Below are 11,833 nucleotides of genomic sequence, written 5' to 3' on the forward strand. Positions count from 1 at the left end.
GAGTTCTAGTGGAAGACCAAACCGGCATATGATGAATTCCCACATGAATTTCTTAACACTTGTTGTTATGGAAGCAACTGGTTTGGCTTCCACCCACTTCGTGAAGTAGTCGATGGCTACTATTAAAGGTTTGACACGTCCTGGGGCTTCAAGAAAAGGTCCCATTATGTCGATAGCCCATTTCTGGAACGGCCAAGCTGAGGTGACCGGAACGAGCTCGTTCTTTGGTCGCAGCGTGTTAGGAGCATGACGTTGGCATAGATCACACTTTCTGATTTCATGCACAGCATCCAGAAGCATCCCCAGCCAGTAATATCCAGCATTCATTAATTTCGCTACGACCATGCGCAGGCCAACGTGAAGACCACAGATGCCTTCATGAACTTCTCTGATTTAACAGTTCGCGTCCTCGGCATCCACACATCGAAGTAGTGGTCCGAGGAAGGAACGTCGGTATAAAACACCGTCTTGCATCTGATAGTTCAAGGCTTTGTGTTTGATCTTCCGGGCTGCGGCTTTTCCCTCCGGAGAACTCCGGATGACATGTATGCTATAATAGGTGTCATCCAGGATTCCACTCCAGTGTGGATCACCAAAACTTGGTGTTGTGGAACAGACGGGCGGTCCAATATTTCAATGCGGATGTCTTTAGCAAAGTGTTCAAAGTTCGTGGAAGCCAATTTTCTAAGAGCATCTGCTGATTTGTTATCGTTTCTTTTTATGTGAATGACCTTACATGAGGAGAACTGAAGCATCAAATCTTTCTCCTGTGACACATATGAGGCTGTTATGTCATTCTTTGCTTCATATGTTCCGTTAATCTGTCCCGCAATCAACATGGAATCCACACGGGCAAACAAATGTTTAACCCCAAGCTTTCTGGCTATGCGTAAGCCTGCCAAGAAGGCCTCATACTCCGCCTCATTGTTAGTGCTCTTGAAGTCTAACTTTATGGCATATGTGAACTCATGGCCATCGGGATTGACTAGCCTGAGGCCTGCGCCAGATCCCTCACTGCTTGAAGCCCCATCCGTGAACAAAGACCAAATATGTCCTAGTTCAGGAGGTGCTTGGGGTTGTTGCTTAATCAAACATTCCTTCTCTTTGTGTTGTGGGACTTCAGTGACAAAGTCTGCTAACACCTGTCCCTTAATTGTTGGCCTAGGTTTATATTCTATCGCATGTTCACCTAGCTCGATGGCCCACTTTTCCAATCGCCCAGACAATTCTGGCTTGCTGAGGACGTTCTTGAGCCTATATCTGGTCAAAACGTTGATGGGATGTCCCTGGAAGTACCTGCGGAGGCGTCGGGCAGTATAGACCAATTCTAGGACAAGTTTTTCCAACATTAAATATCTTGTCTCCGGGTCTGACGGTGTTCTGCTGACGTAGTAAATCGGTGTTTGAACGTTTTTCCTATCCGTCAGAAGGACAGCCTCGATGGCAATGTCTGATGCTGACAAGTATATCGTTAAAGGTTCTCCCGTATATGGTGCTGTCAACGTGGGCAGTTCCATCAAACATTTTTAACCTCCAAGAAAGCTTGTTCGTTCCGCGGTCCATCTGAATTGTGCTTTCTTGAGGCAATTCCTTAGTGTTGAAACAAAATGATAGGATTTGGCTGCACGATTCGCCAAAAAGCGATTCAGAGCAACCAAACGACCATTGAGTGTTTGAACTTCCTTGAGGGAGGAGGGAGAAGGCATTCGGGCTACAGCTTGGACTTTATCCGGATTAGCTTTAAAGCCTGCACCCGTGACAATTACTCCGAGGAATTTCCCTTCTTCCATTCCAAACGAGCACTTAGCTGGATTCAGCTTCATATTGATACTTCTCAAGGTTTCGAATGTCTCTTCGATGTCCCTCAACATTTGGTCTTCCTCAACACTCTTGATCGCAAGATCGTCCATATAAACTTCCAAATTCCTACCAATTTGGCCTTTGAATGCTATGTCCATTAACCGCTGATACGTGGCCCCTGCATTCTTTAGTCCGAAAGGCATCATTTTGTAACAAAAAGTGTCTTGATCGGTACGAAAAGCAGTTTTATCTTCGTCACCCGCAGCCATGCGAATTTGATGATAACCCTTGTAACCATCTAAAAACACTTGAATTTGAACGGTGCCACAGCGTCGACCTTGAGGTCTATTTCTGGTAATGGATAACAGTCCTTGGGACACGCCTTGTTTAGATCCTTGAAATCTATACACATCCGCCATGTCCCGTTACTTTTAGGAACGATAACCGGGTTGGCGACCCAAGTCTGATATTGAATTGGACGTATGATTCCAGCCTGTAAGAGGTCCTGAACTTGCTCATTCATTGATTTGGTTTGTTCCGGACCCATCTTACGCTGTTTTTGAACAATCGGTGTAAACATTGGGTTTACCCTCAATTTATGCTCCGCGGGACACCAGTCATGTCCGCGGGTTGCCATGCGAAGACATCAATGTTTTTTGATAACAACTATTTCAAGAAAGTTCTTACTATCTCAAAGATAGCAGGTTTAATTGTTACAGTTTGATCAGGAAACTTATTGTCAAAACCCATTTCTCCGGTTCAGTCCTCAGAGACTGTTTTGGAATCTTGCTGGGTTTTGAGCTTTCTGTTGCAAAGCAATGTCGATTGACGTGAATTATTGCTACACCTGTGCTGGTTGGAACCCCAACCGCACCATGAGCCGTGGACGGATGAACATTGAAGTCACCGATTGCTTCTCGCCCTAAGATGATGTCATGCTTCGATGTTGCTGGCAAAACTAAAAATTCGACCTCTTCGGTCCTTGAATGAACTCCATCGCTCAGGGTGACTAAGAAAGAAATCACCCCTCGCAGATGCATTATTTCTCCTTCAAACCCTGACACAGGAGCATGGATAGGTTTCAGTCTTTCCTTGTCCTCTTCATCAAGTTGCTCAAAGCACTGTTCGTACATGATATCCGATGTACTACCAGTGTCGAAGAAGACATATTGGGAGCGATAATGGCCAAAAACGGCAGTGATAATCAAGGAGTTTTTGTTATTGGGACCTCCCTTGACTCGTGGAAAGATCACTGGCTCATTCTTCCACTCTTCTTCATCGTATTCCCGTCTCTTTCCTCCAACCTTTCGTCCGCCTTGAATCATGTGAACATTTAAGTCCTTGACTTGTTTCTTGGATGGACCCTGGTTGTCCCGCATGGGAGCTTTACTAGCCCCAGGTTTTCCATCTTTCACCAAATATGCAAGTTTCCCGGATTTTATAGCCGCCTCAATTTCGCCCTTTAAAGCATTACACTCGTTTGTGTTATGATCGATATCATTATGAAACGAACAATGTTTTTTGGTGTCGAGAAATGATCTTCTCGTGATTGGCTGTGGTTTCCGGAAATTCACATTCTCAGTAGTGAGGATTTCTGCGGGAGTTTTTGAAAGAGGGGTCCACCTGTTAGGACCTCGAAACGAGGGTCCTCCTTTGTTCTTGTTGCCAATGAGTGATCTTGCATCAAATGGCTTTGATGCCTCCGTATTTGGCTGAAGTCTTGACCAAATTGTTCCCTTTGCTTGTTTATTGGGTCTCGGAGTTTGAAATTCAACTTTGAGCTTTTGTTTTGAATTATTATTTCCCAATATTTTTTCAGTGTTGGCAAACAACTTTGCCGCTGTCATGATATCGTCCCATTCTTTCGGCATTCCATCCCTTCCAGTGAGCGTGCGGATCAACTCATCACACTTGACATTTTTGCGGAAGGCACCGCGGAGCATGTCTTTGCTGATCCCACCAATGTTCAAACTTTCGTCATTGAACCTGGTGATAAAATCTTCTATGGATTCATTATCCCGGCGGATAACATCCAGAATCTCTAACTGGTCACGCGTGTGTTTCTTCTGTTGGCTGAACTGTTGTGAGAACTTTTTCACTAGATCATCCCAACTAGAAATTTGACCGTCAGGTAACTTTTCAAACCATTCCCTTGCTGCCCCTGTTAGTGTCAATGCGAACATATGACACCAATAAGGGAGCGTCCATCCGCTCACACCACCTACCGCCACAAAATTTTGGAGATGATCGCTTGGATCAGTCATGCCATTGTATTTGCCTACTGTTGTAGGTATCTTAGCATTGACAGTGAAAGGTGTTGTTGCAATGCTAGCTATAAATTTCGACTTCTCAGCAAAGCCTGCTGGACGGTATGGTTTGGTGAAGTCTTCCTCAGCATCACTATGATACTCGGCGTGGCGGATCGCGTCCCGCGGACGACTGCTTCTTGCCTGTGAACTCAATCTGCTATCACCATGTAGGAACTGTAGTTTCCTGGGTGATACGTTGAGTCATAACTGTCATATTCATCAAAGTAAGACGGCATCCGCATGTCTATGCGAGGACGAGGGCGTAACATTCGTGGTTCCACAAAGTCTTGTTCTGTTTGTTGGCTGTGGCGTATTTGAATTCTCCTCACTATGGGGGAGGAGAAAGAGATCTCTGGGGAGATTCTTCGTAAGTCAGAGCACGAGCGTGAAGATGTGCATTCCGCACTCTACGCTCATATTCAGCTTTTAAGTTCCCTTGTTGGACACGAAACCATTCTTCCGGGGACAGTAGTCCGCCGGATCTGGAATTATGACGGTGAGACCTCGCCAGGTCAGAATCATCGGAATATTCTTCTGGATTCAGTATTAACCGAGTTCGGTGAGTCTCCCTCATGATTCGACCAAGGTCGCCCATATTAGATCCTTCTGGAGCCGTCACATGTCCTAAATCGGTAGGACTTAGCCCAGTTGGTGCGGTGACGCGTTCAAGGGTACGACCAGCTGGTGTTGTCTCGGTAGTTCGTGAACCCGGAGCTGTCATACGTGCAAAAACACTTGAGGCAAGTCCCTTAGGTATTTCAGTGTTAGTCACACGTGAAGCAAGTGCAGGAGTTCCCGTCGGCCCCTCGGGAAGTTTACTCATACTTTAAACGAACCGAAAAACCAACGAAAATTTGTGCTGTTCTAACACCAAAACGGATGGCGCCAATGAAGAAACACGAATCCGATCCCCAGGTATGGGTCCTGGATCCAATGAGTCCACAGGGTAAAATACGATAACTACTAACACAGTATGAGCACAACTTCCAAAAGTCCAGTGACCGGAACCTGCAAAACAGACACCGTGAGTCTCGTTACAGGAAGGACAAGAGGGGGGGTCTTCCTGTAACCACCCTCCGGCGTGAGAATCAGTAACGTTCGTAAAGGGAGAAGTCCCGAAGTCAACAGACTAAGGATAGTCCGAGTATAAGTAAGTTAGAGCAATTGGAAGTGAATGAATACCTCATGCAGGTTGACGGGGTATTTATAGCCGAATGATGAGCTGTCCTCTTCCAGAAGATCTTGATAACTGCCTGGACGCGTGTCTTCTTGTGATAGGTTGAGCTATACTTCACATGTGCATGGGTATAACAACCTGGACACGCGTCGCCCAATGATAGGACAGATTGCACCCTGGCCATGTCCACGGTTATAACAACCTAACCAGGTGTCCTTTATTCATTGGCTGGTGAGTCACGTATTCTCCAAGTAACAATCGTGGACATTCTTCTAGAGAGTAGTTAATTGGTGACAGTTGTCCTGTTGGCATTGCCTTCTGGTCATTTTGGCGGCAGATGTCATGTTCTGCGGATGACTTCTGAGGGTGCCAAGATGCTTCCGCGTGTGGTACGAGGACGTTCTTCCTCTACCGTGATATGTGGGTGATCCATATGTCCCGTGGATGGTATATGGGAGGCTCCTCTATGACCTGCGGGTGGTACTTAAAGGTATTTGGATCTTTTTGGTACTCTACCTCTATATTGGGTATTCAATAACTGGGAATAAACCAAAGCCCATACGAAGCCTAGGCCCGAAAGGTCAGGAAAGATATTGTCGACAACAAAAAAGCATGAAAAACAAAAAGGTTTGCGGTGAACGTGGATCAAACACGTGACCTTCAGATCTTCAGTCTGACGCTCTCCCAAATGAGCTATCCCCGCGTGCGTTGAATGGTTACTTTTGTTCATATGTATCTCATAAATGATTAAAGAATTATTTAACTAACTTTAAAATCGTCACGCTTTATAATAATTGTGAAAACCATAATAATATTTATAAATCTGCAAAATAAATAAAAATTGTTGTCAAAAAATATTGAGAGTGTTTCATAACAAAGACATTGTAAAATCTCACTCATACCAGATGAGTGTAGCATTGTCTGGTGAGAACGAAAGTAGAACAAACCTTACACTGTTTGTATAGGGTTTTGAAGAGGTATGTACCCGCCTCAACACCGAGCGAGGCGGGTCAACCCACAAGATATGGACAAGAGGCTTGAAATCAAGACATTATGAAAGCACAAAGCCAAAACCTACGCGCATGGCGCATATCACATATGCTCACGCATATCACATATGCTCATGCATCACATGCTCAGGCATCATATGCTCAGGCACCACAGATGCTCAGGCATCACATATGCTCATGCATCACTTGCTCAGGCATCATATGCTCAGGCACCACAGATGCTCACGCATCACATATGCTCACGCATCACATATGCTCACGCATATCACATATGCGCGTGGCGCATCCGCGCGTGGCGCATATCACATGCTCGTGCATATCACATCTGCGCATGAAACATCTGCGCGTGAGAATAAAGAGAAGACCTCGCGCATCCTCAGGATAGGCGCGTATCACACATGCACATAATCAACCTCGTCCTTATCCAAATCAGGATTAGGGCAACCTTGATTGTGCACGTCAGACAACCTTCCAGAAGGTATCTTTTTAAGGAATAAGAATATGCTGATGTTGACAGCTGCCAATGAAAGGTGGACAACTCAGCAAAACCCATGTGCTACCACGTGATTATAACCAATGAAAAAGCACCAGGTGTCCCAAAGGACACGTGGCGCAAAGCAACTGGAAGAGGCCAACAAAGCCCTAATTGGGTCTGAGCCCAATCATTGGAAACCCTAGCACTATAAATACCACATCAACTCCACAAGGAGAGATCATCAAATTACATCCAATTACATCCAATATCATCCAATTACATCCAATTACAGAGTATTCAGCTATTAAGCAATACACTCCAAATTCCTTACTCTCATATATTATTATCTTCTCCTACAAACACTTATTCTCACACCGGAGGGTTACCCCAAAGAGGACCCCTCTGTCCCTTTCTGAGGGGTAAGTTTACGGTGCTGTTCATTTTGTAGGTGGAAGAACCCAGATCCAGAGAACCATCGGTGAAATAGCATAATCACACCCGAGGAAAGTAGATCGTCTACCAGTGAGTCGGTCCACGTTTCTTCATTGGCGCCATCCACTGTTACAACGGCAACAAGATCTCATCAGATCTCTAAACAAAAAACAAATTTTCACCATGGTTTCTGGCGTTCGTAACGTTGATCAAGTTCTGGAGGATATTGAACGTGAGGATGTTAATGAGGGACAGCAGTTTCTGAGGGTGCCGCGTGATTCTACGTGCGCCACCAGTAACCGTCCCTTCATCACAACTCCTCATGGCCAGACTGAAACTCCTCCAGACGATCTCACGTTACAAAATCTTGCCGGCGCGAAACAAAAGGGACCAATGGGTCCAGAAGATGAAACCAATGATCCCAAAGAATGGCTCATAAACGAGCAACGACGTCTAATGGACAAGTACAATGAGATGGTCAAACACAAAAAGACAGCCGACTTAACACAAAGGCTAGCGTTTGACAAGCAAAACGTTCATGAAACAAAAAGGGCGCGCGCGCCGGAAGATGGTCATTCCGTTCACACTGCACACACTGAGTTTAGTGATGAAGAAGTGCACAGCATGAGGAAGACGCGAGATACTCATGCAGGAGGCTCACAGCTCCGCGCGCACGTGAACATGGCGCCTAGAGCCAGAGCCGATCTGGATCTGCACGCGCCATACAGCCCACCAGTAAGAGGGCAAGTGGACGTAACCACACCATACAGGCCAGCCATCTTGGTGAAACATTCAAAGTTCACTGAGCGCATCGCGAAGGCCCCCATTCAGCACAAAACCAAGATGCCAAGTGGTTTGGGCAAATATGACGGCACAACAGATCCAGACGATTTCTTACAAGGTTTTTACAACACTGGAAACCTAGAAAGCTGGACGATGCCAACATGGTGTCACATGTTTGCTCGCTGCCTCACGGGCGCGGCGCGTGTCTGGTTCGAGAGCTTGCCGACTGGGCAAATCGATGGGTTCGAGGAACTATTGGAAAAGTTCCAAGCCCACTTCGTACAGCAGCGCAGACACACGCGCGACCCTGATGACATCATGCACTGCGTGCGCAGGAATGATGAAACGATTGAAGACTACATAACTCGTTTCAATCAGGAGTCTCTGGCAATCGGAGGTATCACTGAGCAACTCTTGCGCGTGGCCTTTATACAAGGCGCGCGCAGTGATCAACTCCGCCGAGCTCTCGTAAGCAGAGATGGCATGCCAACCACTTGGGCCAAACTAATGGAAGCATCGCGAGTCTTCGCGAGAAATGAAAAACAAATTGCCCAAGATAGGGCAAGAGAAAGAGCGCATCAAGCTGAGACACCGCGCAGCAACGAAAGGAGGGGCAAACAGAACTCTGTATGGTCCAGGTTGCAACCAACCAGTTTTTCTTCCGCAGAAAAGCAGGCGCAACCAAGCTCACCCCAGCCCCAAAAAGACGTTCGTAATCGCGGGGAGGGTGACAAGAGGGAAGGCGGCAGAGATCCTAACAGACCTCTGCCAAGAATATGGACTCCCCTCACTAAAACGCCTTCACAGGTGTTAAGCACTGAGAATGTCCAATTCAAAAGCCCCAAGCCACTACACTACAAGGGACTATCAGACAGTGGCAAGTACTGTGAGTTTCACAAGTCCACAGGGCACAACACTGATGCATGCCACCACTTGAAGGATGCAATTGAAAAAGATGTGAAATCAGGCAAGCTGGCTCACCTGGTAAAAAACTCAAGACCAGAAAATGAACAATCAGGAGCCTCAGCCAGCAAAAAGTACAAAAGAATCTGTGTAGCCGAGGGAGGAAGGCAAGGGCAAATATCAAGAAAGAGAAGCGCGCAAATCCAAGGAGATTGGCGCGAGCAACAAGTCATCTTCCCAAGAATCAGGGGAGGCCCTTCCATCAGCAGTCCTCTTGTCATCACTACACACATTGCTCATTATGAAGTGTCAAAAGTCCTGGTGGACACTGGCAGCGAATCAGACATCATGTATGAGCAATGTTTCAGGAAACTGGATCCGGCAGACCAAGCAAGGCTGGAAATTGTGAATGCACCAATCTCTGGTGTTTCGAATGAAATCATTCATCCCCTAGGTCAAATACAATTTGAACTAACCATGGGGGATGAAAAACACAAGCGAGCAGAAATTGTCAACTTCTTGGTCTTGCCCACCACTTCATGCCACAATATGATCTTGGGTAGGGAAACGATTGCCCAATTCAACGCCATACCGTCGCCAGCGCACGGCGCATTGGGGAACAGGTGTAACTTTTGTATACCGAGATCATTTGTGTGCAGTGACAAGTACTCCGCGGGAAGGGAGAATGAAACTTCCAATGGCAGACAAAGCGCCAGAGGAATGGATTCTCAACCCAAAATTCCCGGAGCAGACAATCACAATTGGCGCTACGATATCAGACGACACGAGGTTGAGAATGAAAAGACTGCTCACAGCATATATGTCGGTCTTCGCGTGGCAACACTCTGATATGACTGGAGTTCCGCTAGACCTGGCGCAACATTCTCTCAACACGTTCAAGTCTGTAGAGCCAATTGCTCAAAAGAAGAGAGTCATGGGGGATGAGAAGGCGAGGGCCATGAATGAGCAGGTTGAGGATCTATTGCGCGCAAACATCATCCGCCCGATACGATACCAGACATGGGTAGCCAATCCTGTGATGGTAAAGAAAAGTAACGGGTCATGGAGGATGTGCATTGACTTCAAGGACCTCAACAAAGCGTGCCCAAAAGATTGTTACCCCCTCCCAAACATCGACGCAAAGGTGGACTCCGTGGCGCCATTCAAGCTCAAATGTTTCCTGGATGCCTACAAGGGCTATCACCAGATTCAAATGGCACCGCAAGACGAGGACAAGACCGCCTTCAGAACCGACAAGGGTGTTTTTTGTTACACAAAAATGCCCTTTGGTTTGAAGAATGCGGGAGCCACCTACCAAAGACTTATGGATGCCGTTTTCAGCGAGCAAATTGGAAGAAACCTAGAAGTCTATGTGGATGATTTGGTGATCAAAAGCAGGGAGGAAAAACAAATGCTCAAAGACATCGAAGAAACCCTTGGGCGCCTAAAGGAAGTTAACATGAAGCTCAATCCGAGCAAATGCACTTTCGGCGTACAAGAGGGAAAATTTCTAGGTGTAATGGTCACCAAGGATGGTTTCAAGGTGAACCCTGAGAAGGTGGAGGCCATCCTTGACATGCCCTCGCCATCCACCATGAAAGAAGTCCAGAAGCTGAATGGTAGATTGGTTTCAATCAACAGGTTCCTAGCGAACCATGCAAGCAAATCTACCCCATTTGTCAACACATTGAGGAATTGCTTAAAGAAAAGCCAATTCAAATGGACTCCTGAGGCCGAGCAAGCTTTCAGTGAGATAAAAGAGTGTTTGATAAATCTGCCCGCGCTCACAGCTCCACTGCCTGGTGAAATCTTGACATTGTACCAATCGGCAGGAGAGCGCGCCATCGGCGCAGTATTGTTGGTGGATCGCAAGGGAATCCAAACACCAATATACTATGTGAGTCGGGTGCTGACAGATCCTGAGACGCGCTACTCCATCATGGAAAAGTTAGTTTTGTCACTAACACACGCATCACGCAAGCTTCATAGATATTTCAATGGTCATCCCATTGAAGTTCTGACTGGTTACAACATCCAGCAAGTCTTGCGGCGTCCCGCGCTCTCAGGAAGGCTGACAAAGTGGGCGCTGGAATTAGGTGAGCACACGATCGCCTATAAGCCCCGTCCAGCAATCAAGGGACAAGTCTTGGCTGATTTCATCGCAGAAGTCCCCGAAGGAAAAATTGAAGAGGCTCAGCGCGAGGTAGACCCTCCGCGAGCCAATGATGAAGAAAATGTTTGGAGGTTATTCACCGACGGAGCGTCAAACAACGAAGGATCCGGCGCAGGCCTCAAGCTGGTGGATCCAGAGAATCAGGAATATACTTACGCCATCAGGTTGGACTTCAAGAGCACCAACAATGAAGCTGAGTATGAAGCCTTGCTGGCTGGCCTGCGCATCGCGCACAAATTCGGAGTTAAAAAGCTAGAGGCCCATGTTGATTCATACTTGGTAGCTGCACAGGTCAATGGCCTTTATGATGCCAAGGAGAACACCATGCCTCTGTATCTAGAGCAGGCGAAAAAGCTCATCGAGCAATTTGACTGCTTCAGAATCATTCATATCCCGCGCAGCGAAAACAAGTCTGCTGACGCGCTGAGCAAGATGGCATCAACCAGCTTCGATCACTTTGGCAAAGATGTCAGGGTGGAAGTATTGAGCAACCCGTCGGTGGGAGCGAAGTCTGTCCTTGTAACTCATACAAACCCTTCATCATGGATAACTCCAGTAGTGGAATTCTTGAAGGAGGGAAAAGTACCGGACGATCGCGCACAGGCGAGGAAGATAAGACACAAGTCGCAGAACTATGAACTGCTTGATGGTACATTATATCGACGCTCTTATCTTGGACCGCTCATGAAATGCCTAGACGCTGAGGAAGCAAGCTATGTGATCAGAGAGATACACGAAGGAATCTGTGGAATACATGCTGGCCCGCGCATG

At 46.7% G+C, this 11,833-nt stretch overlaps 1 non-coding gene across 1 annotated transcript; it reads right to left on the reverse strand.

Annotated features, from left to right (window-relative positions):
* Nucleotides 1–5,916: 5,916 nt before the first annotated feature.
* Nucleotides 5,917–5,989, reverse strand: TRNAF-GAA (transfer RNA phenylalanine (anticodon GAA)). Its single transcript has one exon. It is a non-coding gene; the product is annotated as a tRNA-Phe (tRNA).
* Nucleotides 5,990–11,833: the final 5,844 nt, after the last annotated feature.

Source organism: Bidens hawaiensis, unplaced genomic scaffold (assembly GCF_021521415.1).
Source record: "Bidens hawaiensis isolate Kalapana, Puna unplaced genomic scaffold, B.hawaiensis_p1.1 tig00035576_1, whole genome shotgun sequence".
Classification (NCBI taxonomy): domain Eukaryota; kingdom Viridiplantae; phylum Streptophyta; class Magnoliopsida; order Asterales; family Asteraceae; genus Bidens; species Bidens hawaiensis.